This window comes from Cebus imitator, unplaced genomic scaffold (genome assembly GCF_001604975.1).
Source record: "Cebus imitator isolate Cc_AM_T3 unplaced genomic scaffold, Cebus_imitator-1.0 Scaffold433, whole genome shotgun sequence".
Lineage (NCBI taxonomy): Eukaryota > Metazoa > Chordata > Mammalia > Primates > Cebidae > Cebus > Cebus imitator.
Window position 1 is genome coordinate 1,754,163 of NW_016107748.1, and position 21,108 is coordinate 1,775,270.

Consider the following 21,108-nt stretch of genomic DNA (forward strand, 5'->3'; position numbering starts at 1 on the left):
TGGATTCCTTATAAAAGGATGGATTCAGCACTGCCTTATTCTCTCTCTCTTGCTCTTTTGCTTTTCACCATGGGATGAAGCAGCAAGAAGGCCCTCACAAGATGCTGTCCCCTCCATCTTGGACTTCTCACCCACCAGAACTGTGAGCCCATACGCTTCTGCTCATTATAAACTACCTAGTCTCAGGTGTTCTGTTACAGTTGCACAAAATGAACCAAGAGGGAAAGAAAGAATGAGGAATGGTTCAATCATTCAGTTTTCTGTAACAATGCATGGGGTTCAGGACATACCACCCCAAAATATAACCATAGGAAACCAAAATATGCCTCTTTTGCATAAAGACTATTTAGAACTGGCTACTTTGAGATACTACAGACAGAGGAGAAGCTCTGAAAGACCTGAATGAATTGCCACCTTTTTTTATTTAACATGTATCTATGTATTTATTTACATGTATTTATTTAACATGTATCTATGGTTATTTCTAGAGGAATCGACAACATAATTCTTTTGATATCTGTAGAAGAACTTGCCCATGAAGAATCTGGATAAGAAAGGCTCTAATTACCACTTTCAAATTCTTGATTAACTTTAGCAAGTATAATATTACATGTGGGCTTCTGTAAGTCTTCTGTGTCTCCCTAATTGAGAATAATTTCTCCCTTCTCTGAAAATGGGATGTGGATAATACAGGTCTCCAGAAAATCCCATCCTAGCAGATGTATGAGGGCACTATCTACTATAAGAAAAACATCATGCCCTACTAGTTTTTCTAATTAAAATTTAATAGTGTTTGATTTAAATGTTATAATTGGGGTCTTTGAAACTCCCACCATTTGAACTCTCTTTACTCCAAGGAAAAGGGCTTTTCATTTAGATAGGGTTAAGGACTGGCAGTGTGGCACTGTAATAACTTAGCTTGTGCTAGGAGGTGCCCAACTTCCTGTTGCTGGCCCCTGCCCTCTGCCGCTTTGCCTGTCCTCAGGCTGCTGGAACAAAGGAAGGACAGCTTACTCCTCATGGGCAATCACTCTGTACCCATAGGATTGAGCCTGGAGAAGCTGGAGGGAGGGCTGGGGCCTCCTTGTCCTGGGTTCCCAGCCCTTCCCATGCCCCCTCCCTCAGCACCACCAAAGCCGCCTCCCAAATGGGGCTGCTGCTTTCTGCGGCCGCTGTACCGCCTCCCGCAAATTGTCATGAAAAGGATGAAGAATTGAGGAGAACCAGGCGTCCTTGGAGGCAGCTCGGGAGGGCAACAGTGTAGTGTCACCCACAAGGGAGGCTAGGGCAACAGATCCAGCCGCCAGCAGCAGCAGCATAGCAGCTGTGTGAATGTGCAGCATGGAACCCAGGCCAGGCCAGGCTCCGGGGCTGGGGTATCTGCTTGCAGTTTTCTACCCCCCTCCCGGAGCTTCCATCGAGGAGCAAGGTTTGCCAGCGAGTCAGAAGTATTTGAACCGAGCAGTCAAAATCTTTCCAGCCTTCCCCCACCAACCTTTGCCTGAAGATGCAGCAGGCTGTGTCCTCCAGGGCCTCTGGTTTGTTGTATTATAGTATATTTCGCTGTGGAAAATGTCACCTTTAGTCACCTTGGAGCCCACTCACCTGGTCCTGTTGTTTTACCCCGTCCCTTCTCTCGCGCACCTATTGATTTGTTTCTGAGGAGAGTGCACCATTCACTATTGCAGAGTAACCCCTATGACTCAATATTAACATAGTGCGATGTCATTTTGTGCTATTTTGAACAATTAAAAGACTTGTTTTGAAAAAAAAAAAAAGAAAAAGGCATAGCTGCCATGGCCCTGACTACAGCACCTGCTATCACTGCCACGGCAGCCCCACTTTTGCTGCGGCAAGGACGAGCCGGGGTGCTGAAGATCATCCTCCAGGAAGCCCATGTGTTTCAAGGACTTGCGTCTATGGTTTCTTTGCAGAATCAGGAAAGAGTGAAAAGGGTTAGCCACAGAATCCCAAGAAGCAAAGTACACCAAAAAATGTTGTGGAGCCAAAGCAGAGGGGCAAGCTCCTAGCCACCCGGACAGCAGCTGAATTGTCTAAAAACCTATCTTCACCCAGTTCTTACCTGCCAGCTGTGAATAAGGGCAGGATAGTAGCTAGCCCCAGCCCTGATGGCTGCGTGCTGTTCACAGATGGAGGGGTTCTGAAATTTTTGTCCAGAAAGCCTTTGGTAGAGTTTCCACAGAAAGTTCCGTCTCCATTCAGAAAACAGGGCTCTGGTTCAGAAGCTCGTCGGGTAGGTAGGAAAGTGATGTCTCTTCGTCTTCATCCTCATCCAGCTCCTCTGACGACGAGGCTGATGTTTCAGAGGTCGCTCCTCAAGTGGTGAGCAAAGGCAGACGAGGGCTTCAAAAACTAGAGGCCTCTCATTCCTTTGAAAACAGAGCCCCCCAAATTACAGTATCAGCAAAAGAGAAAGCCTTGCTGCAGAAGCCACATGTGGACATCACCTATCCAGAGAAGCCCCGCCCGCCAAAGAAGAAAGGGCTCCCAGCTAAGCCATCAGAAGGCAGGGAAAATGCAAGAGCAAAAACCACAATGCCCAGATCTCAGTTAGATGAAGAGTTTTTGAAGTAAAGTTTAAAGGAAAAACAATTGCAGAAAACATTTAGATTAAATGAAATAGATAAAGCCAAAAGCCATTTGAAGTTAAAGGACCCTTACCTGTCCACACAAAATCAGGGTTGTCTGTGCCACTGAAGGGCAGCCCAGCACCTACTGTGCTGGCAGAAGAGGCCAAAGCAGGGGGGCAGCTGCAAGCCATTCCTTCTGGGGCTGCAGAGGGGCACCTGGAAACACTGGTGCCAGAGCCCCAGTGCAAGGCGCTCCCTCCCCTGCCTGGAAAGGAAGCCTGAGGCATGCAGGGAAGAGAAGGGCACCTGAAGGCTAGAGAGGCAATCGTGAAAGATCAGATTCCACCAAGCGGTTTGGAGACAGTTCTTGTTGAGAAGAACCATGGTTACCATGAAAAGCCAGCAGCACTGAGGCATGAGGCCAAGGGCAAGGCCATGGAAGACATGGCCTCGCCAAGGGATGGATGATCAAGACTGCACACAGGAGCCGGCCCTAGCGCCTACTGAGCCATTCTACCACACTACCTGCAAGAACCTCCAGCATCATGACTATACCACGTACACCTCCTTAGACCTGAACCTCGACCTCTCAAAATTCAGGCTGCCTCAGCCCTCCTCAGGCTGGGAGTCACCTCGACACTGAGGCCCTTGGTGTGAAGATGAACCTTGCTCCATCTTCGCTGCATCCTGAAGTGCAAAAATAAAATCCACTCGAGTCATACACACAAAAAAAATCTATGAGAGTGCCTCCTCTATAGACCACCTCTTAACCCGGGGGAGCTCGGACCGAGTCTGGTCTGTGTCCAGTGGCGTAAATCTCGCTGGGGCCTCCACATGCTGTAACCAGCAAGTTAGGAGGAAAGCACCACTCTCTGAGTTCCAAATTAAGAGTCCTTTATTTGCCCACGACCAAGAGACAGCCAGCGCTCAAAATCTCTCGCCCCGAGGAAGGGGCTTGATTCCCCTTATAACATTTTCAGTTTTTAGAGTGAGAAACGCAAGCTATGGAACAAGTGGAGGACTGAGTTGATCCTCCACAATCAGTGGCTAGGGTTACACAGGACCAGTATGGGCGGAAGTATTCATTAATTTGCTGGCAGCTAGTATCAGTATTATCTCTGGGGCATAAGTTAAAGTCCTTAGACTGGAGGATTTTTTTCAGTCACATCTGACTCTCCACATCTGAGTTGGCCTGCAGTGTGTCCAAACCCACTGGCAAGGTCCACGCTGGCATACTAAATGTTGTCCAAATCTCAGTTAGGGGAATAAGTTGCTGGGAACAGAGCACATAGATCAGACTCAAGAGAGACTTTATTGGAGGAACCTGCCTTCCAGGAGGTATTGGCAACTACATGTCCCATTTTGAAAGAAGTGAGGAGGAGAAGGAGTAGATAGGGGCGGAGGGCATGGTGGGAGAAAACTGACAAGAAAAATAGATAAGGAGAATTATTCCAAGGACTTCACCCAACTCAGTAGCAACTTTAAGGGGTCTGGCCTGGGTATGGGGACCCATGTTTCTTGTTGGGTCTTGTTGGCCTTCTTGATGCGGGAGTGGTAGATCCAAGCAGGAATGCCGTCAGCCTTCAGGGCTGTCAGGGTGGTGTGGATGATGGTGTGAGATCCTTTCCAAGCAGGGGTGAGTCCTTTCCATACAATCAATTACCAAGGAGGGTATTCACAATAGCAGGTAGACTTGCCAAGCAGGCTGCGGTTACAGTGGTTACAGGTGCTGTGAACAGTGTGAACCGCTCTTAACAGATGTGGTTACAGTGGTTACAGGTACTGTGAACAGTGTGAGCCACTCTTAACGGGCCAAAGCTTTGAGTGCAGCATGACCCAGTAATGCACCTGAGGGGGCTGAGGCAGGGAGGGAGAAGCTAAGATGGAGCATGTCGGGTTCACAGCTAAGATGGAGTCAGTTAGGCTAGCACAAGCTAGACTATTACAGCACCAATGTCCACAAGGGCTCAGGCACTTTCCCCGTTTATGGATATTTCAACTTCACTTAAAGTATTTGTTAGAAGCAGGGGGAAACTCTCTGTATTCCCTTGGAGCATCCCTCAACTCCCTTGACTTATATTGGTGCCTTCCTCTGGGGCCTTCTGCCTCCTTTGCACAAACACCATTTAAATTTTTTGCATTCTTTTTTAAGAAGCCCTTTCTTTTTGCAATAGTACAAATTTTTTTCCTCTTTGGCTTGCTGGGACTTCTGAGGGAGACAAAACTCTTGTGATGTTTCAATTTGGTTACTAAGTTGTCTTAGTTGTAAACTCAGTCTTAGAGGCTGTCTCCTTTTCCTTCTCAATGGTAATTTATGACAACTGGTCAGCAAGGGTGACAAGGTGGTTAGTGGGCAAAGAAGCCCAAGCCAGTTTTCTCAAGGTCATTAACTCATCATCTAAGCTTTATACAAATCCAGAATTTAGCAAGATGTCACTTCTACCATGCTTAAAGTTTTCGGGAGGTATACCTGAATGTTGTTTGGATGTTTCTTCAAACCTGATGTTATAGTCAGATATATTTTCATTTGGGTGTATTTTACATTATTGTATCTTTGTCCAATCTGTAACTTTAGGAAATATCTGTGGTAAATTCTCACAGAGGCAGATGCAAAGCACCCTATACTTCTCTCTCTCCATTTTTATCTATGTTATCAAAATTTTCTAAAGGCTATTTCCAACCCACTTCCCTTTGCTACTTTTTGGCTTTGTTTTGGGGACGAGTCACTCATTTAGCTGTTAAAGGTCAGAAAATTCCGGATCATAGGTCTTATGCATTAATTGAGATTCTTTGGTAAACTTCATAGGATCTTGGTTTGGGTTGGGGGATCCAGATACCTGGGATCTTAACTGTAAATTGGTCTCTTGTGTATACAATGTGTTAGTGTTACAGCCTAATGGGTTCTTCTTGCCCATTGCTCCAAAAACACTAGTACATGGAGAACGGCAGGTGTTGCAGCAGAGAAAGAGTTTAGGGCCAGCCAAGCAAGGAGATAGGAGATATTTCTCAAATCCACCTTCAGGGAACTGAAATAATTGATTGGCTGGGGGTAAAGTCAAGGGGTATCAGAAATGCAGGTGAATGAGTTCCAGAAGGGAGTTTTCATTATCCACTGAGTCAGCTCCTTGGTATGGGTCACATGTCCAGGTGGCATCTCTTGGTCTGCCAAAATGCTAAGTCAGAAAAACATCTCAAAGACTAGTTCTCTAGGTCTCACATTCGTGATACTATATATAGAAGCAGTTGGGGAAATTAAAAATTTTTTGACCTCCAGTTATGTGACTCAGGGGCAGTAAGCAATTATAGAAAAGCACATTTGTGTTAGGCCATTCTTGCATTGCAATTTAGAAAATACCCGAGAGTGGATAATTTATAAAGAAAATAGGTTTGATGGGGTCACAGTTCTGCAGGGTGTACAGGATGCATAGCCCTGGCATCTGCTTCTGGAGAGGCCTCTGGAAGCTTACAATCATGGCAGAAGACAAAACAGGAGCTTACACGTCACATGGCAAAAGTAGGAGCAAGATGGGGGCGTTGCCACACACTTTCAAACAATCAGATCTTGCAAGAATCCACTCACTGCACAAGGACAGCACCAAACGAGTGGTGCTGAACCACTTGTGAGGAATCCATCTCCATGACCCAGTCACCTCCCGCCAGGCCCTACCTCCAACAATGGGGATTACATTTCAACATGAAATTTGGGCAGGGACAAGCATCCAAACTGTATCACAAGTTGAGCAAGGAATGAATGGTTACTGTTTAACTGTGCCTATTCTTTAGTAAAGTTCAGGCCCCTACCATAATTCTTAACCCTGTGGTCGTTTATTAGTTATTATAATACAGTTCCAAACTTTCAACAGGAGGAAGTTAGTTCAAGGAAAGGGCAAGAATGAGCAGAAGCAATTTAAAGGTAGAAGAAAAATGGAGTTAGTTATGTTAGATTTCCCTAACTACAATAATTCTTGCAGAAGAAGTTTCATTAGGAGCCTCTTTCCTGGTGGGTTTTATTCTAAAAGGTGCAACTACTATTTTATTGTCTCCTCTAGCTATTTCTAGTCCCTTTGTAGTTTGAAGTGAGAGAACAGGGAAAGAAGGAAGAGGAAAAATGAAATAGTCTGGACAAGTGTATTAATCCATTCTCACATTGCTGTAAAGAAATACATGAGACTGGGTAATTCATAAAGAAATAGGTTTAATTGGTTCACAGTTCCACAGGCTGTACAGGAACCATGGCTGAGAGTGCCTCAGGAAACTTACAATCATGATGGAATGTGAAGGGGAACCAGGCACATCTTACATGGAAGGAGCAGAAGGAAGGGGTGGGGGGAGGTACTACACACTTTTAAACAACCAGATCTCATGACAACTCACTCACTATTACTAGACCAGCACCAAAGAGGAAATATGCCCCCATGATCCTGTCACCTCCCACCAGGCCCCACCTCCAACAAGGGGAATTATAATCGGACATGAGATTTGGCGGGAGCCACAGACCAAACCATATCAACAAGAAATTTCAGAGAGCAAAGGATTAGGAGGAGCAGAAGAGACAGTTTCTGGAGCCTCTCTCATTTCAGAAGTAGCTTCTGTTAGTGTCTTCAATTCCGAGATGGTTGTAAATATTTTCTTATTAACTTCCTTAGGGGAGGCAAGTTTATCATTTCCTCTTTTGAATCATTTTAGGTGCCAGCTAAAGTATGACTCTCATTTAAAATTGTTCCTTGATTCAGGAGCCTAATAGCTCTAATTTAGCATGTAAGAAAATTAATTTGGGAATATCAAAAGTTCTCCATTTTGGAACCCTTAGAACTTAATAAGATCTTCCCATTTACACAAGTATTTTCAAGTAGAAGCACCATAATTATCAAACATGAAACCAGCTGGAGTCTCCAAAGGAGATAGCCCTTCTTTCCTTTCCTCTTTTTTGAAGGATTTTTTTCCCATTTTTCTTTAAAAAGGACCAACTGAACTGAGGCCTACAATTCAGTGTGGTGGGTCCACTGTGTTTTGATTGAAGGTAGGACTCCACTGTGTTTTACCACTGAATTGTTTCTGCCTTCGTATGTGTCCCAGTTTGGAAGTCTATCACCTCTGAAAAGGTATACAAACTTTCTTTTGATTTATTTTTTGGGGGATTCTCTGTAGGGCCACTACATGTCACAGTGAGTCACCCCCAAACACTCTTGTTGGGCCCCCAGTCATCCAGGGGCACCTTTCAGCTAGGATGAGCAAAATACCCTGTTCTCTTCAGAGCTAAGGAACTCAGTCTCTCATTCACCTGCAAAAAAGACAGTTTGATCTTTCATGAGAACACACAGACAAGCCAGTGGAACTATTTGGGAAGGACAAAGCAATGGAGAAAATCTTTTAAAATGTACATCCAAACCAAAATTAGGATCCAAAACAACTTTCTAGGAAAAGAACAGACAGCTCAGAATAAGCCAAGGACTTTCAACCAAGTGGGAGGTTTGAGGCTCAGGAAAATTTACCACTTCTACCTGAGGAGAAGCTTACATTTAGGAGGGCTTCAATGGGCCCAGGCTTGTACCTTAGTCAGGTTCAGGAAACTCCTTTAGGGGAATCTTAAGTTTTTCGGAGCCCCATATTGGGTGCCAGGAATTGACAACAGAAAAACCTAATTCTGCCAAAAAAAAAAATACATACACACACACACACACACAAATATACATATATATATACGTATATATGTATTTTTTTTGTATTGTACTTTGGGCTCTGGGGTACATGTGCACATCCTGCATCCTGCAGGATTGTTGCCTAGGTACATACATGCCATGGTGGTTTGCTGTCTCCATCCCCCCCAGCCCCCTACCCCTGTCACCTACATCAGGCATTTCTCCCAGTGTTATCCCTCACCATCCTCCCCACCCCCGCTACTGTCCCTCACCTCCCCACCCCCACCTAGCCCAGTGAATGTTGCTGCCAAAATGTTTTTAAAGGTGTGAGTGACCATGGCCAAGGGAAACACAGTCTCTAGAGGTCCTGAGAAAGTGTACCTAAGGTAGTTGAGTTACAGGTTGGTTTTATACATTTTAGGAAGACAAGAATTTGCAGATAAAATTATAAATAAATAAATATATGGAAGACATATATTGGTTCAATGTGAAAAGGTGGGTCTTTACTGGATTTATTTATCAGTTCTAATAGGGCTTTTTTGTGGCATCTTGATTTTTCCAAATATAAGATCATATTATCTGCAAATAAGGATATTTTGACTTCTTTCTTACCAACGTGGATTCCCTTTATTTCTTTGTCTTATATGATTGCTTTCTCTCTTTTTTCTTGATCAGTTTAGTTAGTGGTTTATCAATCTTGTTAATCATTCAAAGTACCAATTTTTGAGTTCATAATTTTTTCTATGTCTTGTTGATTTTCTATTTTATTTATTTTTACTCTTACCTTTACTATTATCTTTCTACTATCTTTGAATTTAATTTACTCTCTTTAACCAGATTCTTAAGTAAAAGTTTGATAATTGATTTGAAAACTTTCTTCTTTTCTAGTGAAAGTCATTAAAGTCATAAATTTTCTTCTAGGCATTGCTTTAATTTGCTTCATACAAATATTGATATTATGTATTTTCTTTACCATTCCATTAAAAATATTCTCTGATTCTTCTTGTAATTTTTCTTTAGTAGGTGGTTTATTTGGAAGTATATTGTTTGATTTCCAAATGTTTAGCACTTTTCTAGATTTTGTTATTAGTTTCTAGCACTATTTTATAATATCCAAAATATAGACTCTGTGAATTTTATTTTTATATTTATTGAGACTTAATTTATGGTTTATTATATGGTCTATTTTAGTTAATATATTATGTGTACTTGAAAGAATGTATATTCTGCTATTATTGACCACAGTGTTCTATAAATATCAATTAGATCAAAGTACTTGATAGTATGTTCAGAAATTCTGTGCTTTACTAATTTTTTGTGAAGTTATTCTATCAATTATGCAAGAAAGTTTTTTTAAATTTTCAACTATAACTGTGAATTTGTCTATATCTTTAATTCTGTTAATTTTTGTTTCATGTATTTTGAAACTTCATTATTAGTTGTAGCTGCATTTATGATTTTTATGTCTTCCTGATGAATTAACCCTAACATGTTTTTTAACCTGTTAACATTCTTTGTCTTGAAGTTTCCTTACTGCTTATATATTTCTTTCTTTATCCATGCAAGTTACTTTCAACTTACTTATGTCTTGGAGTTCAAGTGCATCTCTTGTAGACAGCATGTAACTCGGTCCTACTATTCTATCCATTCTGAAAAATCTCTGCTTTTTAATTGTAATTGTTTAGTCCATTAAAATGTAATGCAATTATTATATGGTTAGATTTAGGTTCTAGCATTTTATTGCTATTTTCTTTCATTCCCTCTAGTTTTATCTGTTCTGAATTTTTAGTCTTTTTTTACATTGATTGAATTTTCCCTTAGAATTCCATTTTAAATTTTATATAATAGCTATACAACCTTACATTATTTTTAATGGTTGCTCTAAGAATTGCAATATACACTGTTTTTACAATCTAGTTAGAGTCAGTATTGTCCCATTTTACATAAAATTTAGAAATTCGGAAAATCAGCTTCGTGCCCCCGCATCCACTTCTTTATGCTGTAGTTGTCATATGTATTTCACCTGCTTATATTACAACCCTTTGGTGAAAAGCCATGAAAACGGAAAACTCACCAGAACCATTAGCTTTCTCCAAGTATTAACTACTGTCTTGTGTCTAGCTGCTTTTGGTCACTTTCCAGTGCCTTCAAATAGCTTTTTCTAAAGTGTTTAGTTTTACTCCTGTCTTAATAGCTATTCAACTATATAAAAATAGACTAAGAAACCACTATTAATTACAGATTTTGACAGGCAAATGAAGATATATGGTTACCCTTTCACATTCCTATAAAGTAGTCTAGAATGAATGGAGTCGGAGCTATGGATGCTGATATGGACTCATAAGTGAGCTATACCCTTGAAACCTGTATTAGAAGGAAATTTTATAAGAGATAGACACTCTAGAGCATAAGAAATTTCTTTTTTCTAAAACTTACTTACAAATGTTGGCTTTCCCTGGCACTTCAAGGTACCTGTGTAGAGCTGTGAAAGCATCCAGAAAGGAACATTCAGTGAGATGGATGGACAAATTGTGACATGAAAATAAAAATAATCTCCCTAGTACAGACTTAAGCCCTAACCAGTGTAGGAGAGAAAGAAATAAGTTTTCCTCTACTCTTCTTATTTCTGAAATGGGACATATCCTTATAACCAATGACAAATTAAAAAGAGGGGGAAAAAGTTTATTATCTTATATATATCATGTATAGGGAAATAAAGAAATGAGAAAATCTCAAAAAGATGGCTTTGAATTCAGCCTGAAATGCCATCTTTAACCGAAATAAAGGTGTTTATGAGACTAGTATGGGGAGGTTTACCAGAGTAAACCAAGGTAAGTTTGATTATGCAGATTTAAGTCAGTGCCCTCTTCATGTGTCAGAATGTCTAGTGATTTAGAGCCATCTTTCTCTTGCTAGTACAAAGAAGAAAACTCCCTTTACAAATGGAGATTTACTTTATAGATGTAAATTTCTCTTACAAAGGGTAATTTCTGCTGTTTTTAAGCCTCTCCTATGTGTCTATAGTTTCTGTGTCTATAGTTTCTCCAAATAATTAACTCAAAATAATTCTTAAGTCAAAGAAGCATATTTTGGGTTGCCATTTTCTGGTTTCCTATGCCAAGATCCACTTTCTGATAATAATAAAGGATAATTTCTTATTAAGCACACTTTAGGTAAGTGTTTAGAGGTCTCTTGAGAGGCATGAAAAGGATACACATATTAAGGGCTCTGAGAAGCCTTAACTGTAACCTATTTTACTTTATATTTTAAAGCTGCACTTGAGAGACTAATTAGTCTTCTTTACATGAATTCCTTAAGATAAAGGAGCCTCCCAAACTATGTAGTTTCCCTAATAATCAGTTGTGGCTCAGACACCAATCAAGATTAAGACTTTTTTTAAAAAACATTTTCAGTCATGTAGAGGGTTCTAAAGATCTGGGGGGCTGGGGCTGATCAGGAAAATACACATGACCACAAGGTGGCAGTAGCATACACATCTTCACTGTGCAGCACTTCACTTTGACAGATTTACATGATGAGGAAGTCCCTCACAACAGCAGTCTATCTGGAGGCTACAGGTTGATTACTGCTCACAAAGGGAGGAGGACAAGGGAACTCTTGAGTAAGACAGAAATTTAAAAGGTGGCTCTGTGTCTAGGCAATGTCAGCAGCCCAAACAGGGACTCAACAAATAGAGAGTTCCAAAACGCTGCATAGCTTACAGTCTTTATGGCTCCAGGCTTATCTTACAATTTGCTAGCAGAGATTTGGCACAGTCTCACAGAATATTCGAAGCAGGCAGGCTCTAAATGGCTAAAACTGTGCAGATTTGATATTTGTTTCAAACAGATGTGTAAAAATTATAATTTGCTCTGCTGCTCAGCCTGCACTAAAGAAATTAATAAATAGCCAGATGATCAATATACAGAGGCCATCTGTCTTAGTCTATTTCTGCTGCTACAACAAAATACTACAGACTGTATGATTTATAATGAACAGAAGTGTATTTGCCTCATGATTCTGGAGGCTGGGAAGTTCAAGATTGAGGGACCTCATCTAGTGAGGGCCTCGTTGCTGTGTCATAACATGGTAGAAGGTGTCACATGGTGAGAGAGAGACAGAGAGAGAGAGAGAGATGGAAGCCAAACTCATCCTTTTATCAGGAACACACCCCCTTGATAACCAACTAAATAATGGCATTAATCCATTCATGAGGGCAGAGCCTTCATAACATAATCACCTCTTAAAGATCCCACCTCTCAAGACTGTTGCACTAGGGATTAAGTTTCCAGCACATGAAATTGGAGGACACATTCAAACCACAGCACCATCTTTGGCTCATTAACATCACAAGTCATATCACACTACTAGCAATAGTAGTTCCAATCTATTTGTCCTAAACTAATTTCTCCTTTGTTTCAAGGTATTCTGCAAACATGCTAGTTCAAATATAACAAGAATTGATGAATCAGTCATTAAAAATATTATAAGCAAAGGCTCTGAAGTCAGACCTGGGATGTGAGTCTAGGAAATTGCTTAGTCTCAATGTCTTCCTCTGTGAAATGACAGTAATAGTGCCTTGGCTTATAAAGGTGTTGTGCATGTTAAATATGATTATATAAGCAACTAGCTTAGCATTAGTGCTCAATATATTTTCATTTCCTTTTTCTGCTGTCATTATTTTGGCTTTATTTATATTTCCTAGTCTTTCTTAGTTCCTCTCAACTCTCTACACTAAAGACCCTAATATTTGAAGTTAGTCTTCATTCAACAGCCCCTCAGGCACATTGTCTTGAATCAAAGAGATAATTGTAATTGTCACTTTTCTTGACCCTGTCCAACAATATCATAAGTTTCTTAAATTGCAGAAATCAAGATTGCCCAAGGAGTTTCTAGTAATAGCCACTAAACCTAAGCTCAACTTCTTATACCTGTCATTATTTCATTATTTGAAAGGATATTTGCACATGGATAGGACAATGTTTGTCTGTACTTTCCATTATAGATTCTGATCAGGGTTACAGTTTTGTTGCCCTTCTTAGGTATAGCAGAATATTCAGCTGACAACAGAGTTTCTCATGATTCAGAATCCTGCTCTGGGTAATAAATGAGGACTTATGACCTTTCATCTTTGAATATAACCACAGTTGTTTTCCCCTAAGTGTCCTTCCTTTCCTTCCCTCGTTGGCACATCTAACACTTTTCAGCCCACTCTCACTGTCTTGGGATATTCCTCTCACTTGGATATTCCTTTTTCAAAAAGATATTGGTACCCTCTGTATCCATGGAAATTATATTATGCCACCCTCTGAAATAAAACTAGCGTCAAAGGAACCTGTTAATGTTGCTTAAATTCATCTGAACAGTTGATTGATCCTGTTTGTTCTTTTTAAGCCATTCTATCTACAACTAAATAAAATGGCCCCTGATCCGTTCATGCCTGCTGCGTGCTAGGTACTGTTCTAGGCACTGGGAATATTGAAGTGAATGAGGTAGCAGTCTTGATCTCATGGACTTTAATTTCTAGTAATGAGATACTGACAGTAGACAAGTCAGCATAAAACTAAACAAGATAATTTCAAACAAGGATAAATACCTTAACTGTTGTGTGTCTGATGAGGAAAAAAAGAATCAGAGAGGAAACAAAAAGTTTAGAAAATTGCAGGGACTCTATGCCTTTCCCAGAGAAAGCCAAGGTGGAATGTCAGAGCTTATAGGACCCTAGGCAGATCGAAGACTTAGGAGAATAAGATCCATGTCCCTTTCCTGAATAGGGCACAGAAAAAAGGCAAGATTACAGAATTTCCCTCAGGCCCTGCATGTTTCAAGAACAAAAGAAATGTCAATTTATGATGTCCATGTAGATGATCTGAGACACCTTCACAGAGTATTGTGTTTTCCAAGATGCAGAGATGCAGAAAGGGCATTAATACACAGAGTATTGTTTTTCACAAAAATGCAGAGATGCAGAAAGGGCATTAATATTCCATAGATCACTGGTAGGCCAAATAAGTCTTGTAATTGGAGCATGGAGCTTGACCTTGAGAGATGCTTTTTTATTCTACTTTGCAATCTTGCTTTTAACCCCAATTGGTGTGATACAGGAAACAACTCCACCATTACAAAAAAACAATGTACTAAAGTAGAATGGAAAAATAGAAAAAAAAAAAAAAAAAAAAAAACAAAAAAAAAAAAAAAAAAAAAAAAAAAAAAAAAAAAAAAAAAAAAAAAAAAAAAAGCCGAAAAATTAAAAGCAATGCTGTAGATAATTAAAAACAGTTCCCCAATTAAACTTCAGATCGCGTAGCAGTGCTTGTGAAATTGACCTTCAAAAAGATAGCTGCCTGTACACATTTCATGATTTCTACAAAGGAAAAGTTGTTTTTTCCAGTCCTCTTTAGAAGTGCACAAAGCTTTAAATGTATGAACATTTTCAGCCACCCACACACACTCCTACCTAGATAATTAATTCTTAAGTCTATTAGATTACCTTGACCATGGCCAAAGGAGAATAATTGCTTGTGATTTTACAGATTAACTGAGTTTCTTTGGTGCTGAAGCTAAAATACCATTATCGGAGCAAGGTCCCTGGCAGAGGACTGGAAGAGGACAAGTGCTCGCACCCTGGGAGCTCTGTGTCACTTTCCATTCTCATCCTCTCTTTCTTCTCTCTTGATTCTCTAGTCTTGGAAATGGAATTTTTTTGAAGTCCAGTGAAATAGTATTGCTAAAGTCAAAAATTCTGAGAAAAGCCAATAATATTTACAGGTTTGCAGACTTAATATATGTGGGTTTTGTTTGCAGAAAACAAAGATAAAAACATAATAAAATAAAACAGAAAACAAAACAAACAATATCTACTCCTGAAGAAATAGGAAATGAGTATGATGAGTGGACAGAACAGTCATGGTATCATAAAAATAAAATTTAGTGTGTCTGTAGAAAAGAAAAAGTAAACAATTGGAAAGGACAATGGCATGACTGTATGTGAGAAAACAAGTATATGTGTTTTTATTCACTATCCTTCACAATCAAGAAGGGCTTTTGAAACATACTTAGTTTTGTTTTTTTGTTGTTGTTGTTTTTACTTGTGAGCTTATTATTTTTATGGCTAATGACTACTTTTCCAAACATTTACAATTTTGTTAGACATATTTTGAAGTTGAAAACTCTGGAAATAAAGAAATTAGTTTTTAAGTATTTTTTTTTAAAAAGACTCCAACACATGGTTTAATGACTTTGAAAGACAAGTGTGACAGGCTTATAAATATGGAAGAACACCAGCCTCCTACTAGAGATAACAAGAGATTATGTCGTCGTAAAGATAGACACCTTCCTGCAAGCCCTGACCCTGGAAGAATTCATTTTCAACCACTGAAAGCAGTGAATTCAACTAGTGAATTCTAGCATCAGCATATGAGAAACATAAATGGAATTTAGGTATGATGTCAGGCCCTTTGCCTTTATGTGCTTGAAGTATATACTATGTTCAGGTTGCTACCAATTTTGTGACTTGGCAAAGTCTACCCATTCTTTATAGATTTTACTAGCTCTCCAGAGACCTGACTCATGGTTTCTCCTGCCTCCTAGTCCTGGTGGACTGTGTTGCTTCAGATGTCAAATAGACCTCTTCATTCTTCTCTGGGTTAAAACCGTTCCTAGCACACATGTTGCAGATACAAGACGGATATATGGGAATCATGAAAAAATAAACATAATTATGGAATATTTAGCCTTCAATCTTCTCTTTCTGCCCTCTTCTCACTTTACCTCCTTCTCTCTTTCAGGAATAAAGTGAATCCTTCTCTGTGCCTCATGTGGAACAACTAAGCACTATTTTTATTGATTAAGAATGCCTTAGGGTCTCATTCTGCATAGCAATAACTTATGAAAGTATGCCTTCCATGCAAGCAATCTGTTGCCCAAAAGAGAACCTCTGGAGAGTAAAATTTTCTACCTCAGTGTATAAATATGCTTTATACATCACTCAAGTATTTACTAAGCTGCTAGTGTCTGCCAGACACTTCCTATTACGTGTGATTCCCTATTATAAGCACTGGGGATGTGTTGGGGAAGACAGACAAGTGGCTGACCTCACAAAGCTGATGTGCCATGTGTGTGGGGTGGGGAGGGATGACAGATGACAAACACAGACATCTGCAAACATATGCACAGATATAATGCAGTTCTATATAGCGATTGTTAGTATGCAGATGATAAAGCAATGTAATGGAATAGAGACTGACTGGAAGACAGGAGTAGGTGTCCTGTCTTTTGTGTCTGTAGATGTGGGGATTAGGAAAAACATTTTCAGAAGAGGTGAGATTTCCATTGTTATGTAAATGTGGAGAAGCAGCCAGCCATGCAAAGGTATTGGAGGAGGACACTGCAAGCAGAGGACTCTGAGTACAAACATCCTAAGAAAGGAACATGTCATGGTCAAGGGACAGAGTATATAATTTGGGTGGATGGACAAATGTGAGCCAGGGAAAGAGAGGTAAGAGATCAAGCTGGGGATAGAAGCAGGTGCCAAACACAAAGGGCCTTCTGGGTTCCAGTAAGAAGTTTGAGTTATACTCAAATTACAATGGAAAAATACTGGAAAATTTGGAGGAGGAATATGACACAATATGATTGTTACTTTTTAAAAGATTATTTCAGCTGCTGGGGGTGAAAAGAATATGAGGGCAAATGCAGAATCCAGGAGTCCATTTGAGGGGCTACTATAGGGTCACTTGGGTGGGGATGGTAACAGCAGAATTAGTGAGAAGGGGTCAAGTTGGGTTATGTTTTTGAGGTAGATCCTATGAAGCTTGGTGACAGAGTGTCATGTCATGGGTGACAAGGGAATGAACAAAATCAGGAATGGCTCCAGGGTCCTTCATGTGTAACAGAGAAAGAAGCATAACTAAGGCATCTCCCACTGCTTGGTATAGGAACATTATATTTAGATTGTGTTATAATGAGGTTATTCTAGAAGGCAACAGAGTCAGATAAAGAGATAAAATTTGAAGTCAGACTCAGGTTTGAATTCTGACTCTGCTGCTGCCCCATGTACCTTAGTCACACTGTTTGACCTCCCTGAGCAAATGGAAATAATAATATGTATCTCATAAATTGTTGAAAAGACCCAATGAGATATTTTATGTAAATTGCTTGCCACATAGTAGAGATGTAAAAATATCAATCCCTTTCTTTTTGGTTTGTCTGGTAATTACCATCCAAAGAATAATGGTAGTGGGAGTAGTAACATTTCCGAATTTCTTTTTATATGCCACAGGGCTAGAGGTACAAGCTTACTTGCACAAACCGTTCCTGTTAAATTGCTCATGTTTTGCCACTTCTGGAAATCCAAGTTTCTTATTGTGTTGTATTGTTCAGTTTTTCTTCTATTTCTTTCATATGGTTTGTCTTTGTGCATATGGCTTTCATATCACGCTACTGAGTTGTCTTCAGTTGTATGGTCTGATATCTACTGTGTTATTCATGTAGATAGCTTTATAGATTTTCCTTTGACATGTTTTTCTTTTATCACTGTCTAAAATTGTCCTGTGCCTCATGGCCCAATGTTACGCTTTTACACGTTCCTTTTCTCTAGTCTGGAAAATACTTTAGTGTCTGCCAAGGCCAGGATACAAATCAACAACAACAACAACAAAAGCCCACACACATTCCAGAGGTTTTTAGACCGTAATCACTTGAAGGGCATATGGTACATTCAGCCCAGGTATTCTCTGCCTTTTACAATTGGCTTCCATGCAATCAGCTGGAAAAATATAATAAAATGCAAGTAAGGTCAAGCCAGGAAGGCTATCCCAAGTTCCTTCAGGCCACCCAAGTAATCACTTAGAAACCAAGGCCAAAGTAGCCCTGTGTAACCTGTAGTACGAGCACTACCTGGCTGTTGATCATCACAGAAGGCTCACTAAACAACAAGCCTAGAGGATAACTTTATCACAGGAAACAGAAAGGAAAGATGAGCTACTTCTCTTCCCAACTCTGATGTCTTCTCTCAACTTCAAATGCCTTTAAATATATTTTTCACTCATTCATTTTTTTTTCATATATTCATTTGCTCTTTATTTAAGGAAACATACAGTAAATACTAATTATAGACCAGGTCTTAGGAATTTGCCAATTAGTAAACCCAACTTTGTGTGCTAGAGAAATTCAGCAAACTGGAAATGTAAGCAAATAAACAAATGACAGTCTGACATGCATATAAGCTTAAAAAGGTGCGGTAGTGGGAGGTGAAGAGAGAGCAGGCAGCAGGGAGATGCTAGAACAGCTTGGCAGAGATGTCACAAGCACTGAGCCTGAGGAAGGGGAAGGCTGAAGAGGCACCAAGAAATGTGCGAGTGAAGTGTCATCACATATACAGGGATACTGAGGGATCTGCTGTGAGTAGAGACAAGAATTGGTTCATCAAGTCAAGAAGAGAGGATTGGAAAAAAAAGCTTGGAAAAGGCTGGGAAAAAAGAAAGCTGGGAAATTAGGTACAACCAGCTTTTGAAATATGAGAAGATGGCATACAGGGACGATGAAAACATCATTGTTTTGTATGTAAGCTGGGCTACTTAGCTGCATGAACTTGGATTTAACATCTCTAAGCTTAATATCTCTGAACCCTAATTTATTTGCTTGTCAAATGAGGCTAAGAGTCAGGATTGAGCTTTAAATGAAATACGGTTTTTTTTCTTTTATTGTTCTTTAAGTTCTGGGGTACGTGTGCAGATCGTGCAGGTTTATTACATAGGTATACATGTGCCATGGTGGTGGTTTGCTGCATCCATCAACCCTAATGTCATCTACATTAGATATTTCTCCTAATGCTGTCCCTCCCCTAGCCCCCTACCACCTGATAGGCCCTGGTGTGTGATGTTCCCCTCCCTGTGTCCATGTGTTCTCATTGTTCAACTCTCACTTATGCGTGAGAACATGCGGTATTTGGTTTTCTGTTCTTGTGTCAGTTTGCTGAGAATGAGGGTTTCCAGCTTCATCCATGTCCCTGTAAAGGACATGAACTCCTCCTTTTCTATGGCTGCATAGTATTCTGTGGTATATATGTGCCACATTTTCTTTATCCAGTCTGTCATTGATGGGCATTTGGGTTGGTTCCAGGTCTTTGCTATTGTGAACAGTGCTGCAATAAACATACGTGTGCATGTGTCTTTATAGTAGATGATTTATAATCCTTTGGATATATACCTAGTAACGGGATTACTGAGTCATATGGTATTTCTATTTCTCGATCCCTGTGGAATCCCCACACTGTCTTCCGCAATGATTGGACTAATTTACTCTCCCACCAACAGTGTAAAAGTGTTCCTATTTCTACAAATCCTCTCCAGCATCTGTTGTCTCCTGACTTTTTAATGATCATCATTCTAACTGGTATGAGATGGTATCTCAATGTGATTTGGAAATTACCAGGACTGTTGTTCCAGAAGAACAAAGAGACGAGCTATAGTTGAAATTGCTGCCATTGGGGTTCACACTAGGTAGGAAAGGAGCAACTTCAGGAAGGAGTCAGAGAATGGAGGTGGAGGGTACAGAGGACTGAACTCTGAAGGTTTAGGAGCAGTAACTCCGAGTGCGGCCACGGGCAGCACTGGCATCACCTGGAGTTTGTTAGAAATGCGGAATCTTTCATCCCACTCCAAACCTACTGAATCAGAACACATATTTTAATAAGATTTCCAGATGTATATGTACATTCAAGTTTAAGGTGCACTGGTCTAGAAAGAAAAAAGATTTAGTGTTAGAGTATGAAAGATATCAGCAAAACAAAAGATTAGCCTAATAGAGTAAAATACTGAAGTTTAATATTTTAGAGATGATCTTTTTTTTTTCTCCTTCTATCTTTATTTATTTTCTATCTTTTTCTTTCTTTATTTTTATAAATAAAAAATAAATGACAGAGCCTTGCTCTGTCATCCAGGCTGGAGTACAGTGACATGATTTTAGCTGACTGCAGCCTCCGCCTCCCAGGTCCGAGCATTTCTCCTGACTGAGCCTCCAGAGTAGCTGGGGTTACAGGCCTGCCACTATGCCTGGCTAATTTTTGTATTTTTAGTAGAGACAGGGTTTCACCATATTGGCCAGGCTGGTCTCAAACTCCTGACCTCAAGTTATCTGACCACCTGAGCCTCCCAAAGTGCTACAGGGGTGAGCCAGCGGGCCTGGCCCTAGAGGTAATTTTTCTAAGCATGACACCATTAAAGGTAAAACCATAATAAAAAGGCTAATAATTTAAAAACATAAAAATGTATGACTTCTGTGCAGAAAACCTTATAAAGGATATAAAGAAAAGGTTTAAATCAGATTATAAGAAAAATTACAAATTGGGAGAAGGAATTAATAGCTCTTAAAAAATCAAGAATGAGAAAAGCACATTAACAAGCTGTTCATAAAAGCAGTGACACAAATAGCTAATAAACACAGTAAGGGTGACCAAGCTGGTAAGCAATCAAAGAATTACAAGTTAAAAGGGTAAAGTAATAATTTGTTTCACTTGCCACAAAGCAAGATTAAAAAGATTAACAATACCTGGAAGTAGACAGGATATCAGGAAATGGCATTTATGCTGTTTCAATGGTATTCTACATTAATACAATCTTTCTGGAGGGAAATCTGGGAATAGATGTCAACATTTTAAATGTGACATTCCTTGCCAGAAATTTATACTGTAGAAGTAATTTAAAGATGTGCTGAGTTTGTATATGTTAAGAGCTTCATAAGTTCTGCTTCTTTAAATTGTGACAAAGTAGATAAAACCTAAATGTCAAACAATAGCAGATTGGTTAGATCAGTGGTTCTCAGCTTGAGGCAGTATTGCCCACAGCAGACATTTGGCAATATCTGGAGACATTTTTGAT

At 39.8% G+C, this 21,108-nt stretch overlaps 1 pseudogene; it reads left to right on the top strand.

The window, feature by feature from the left end:
* The first annotated feature begins 1,796 nt into the window (after positions 1 to 1,796).
* LOC108290388 lies at positions 1,797 to 3,309 on the top strand (annotated as a pseudogene).
* The last annotated feature ends 17,799 nt before the right edge of the window (positions 3,310 to 21,108 follow it).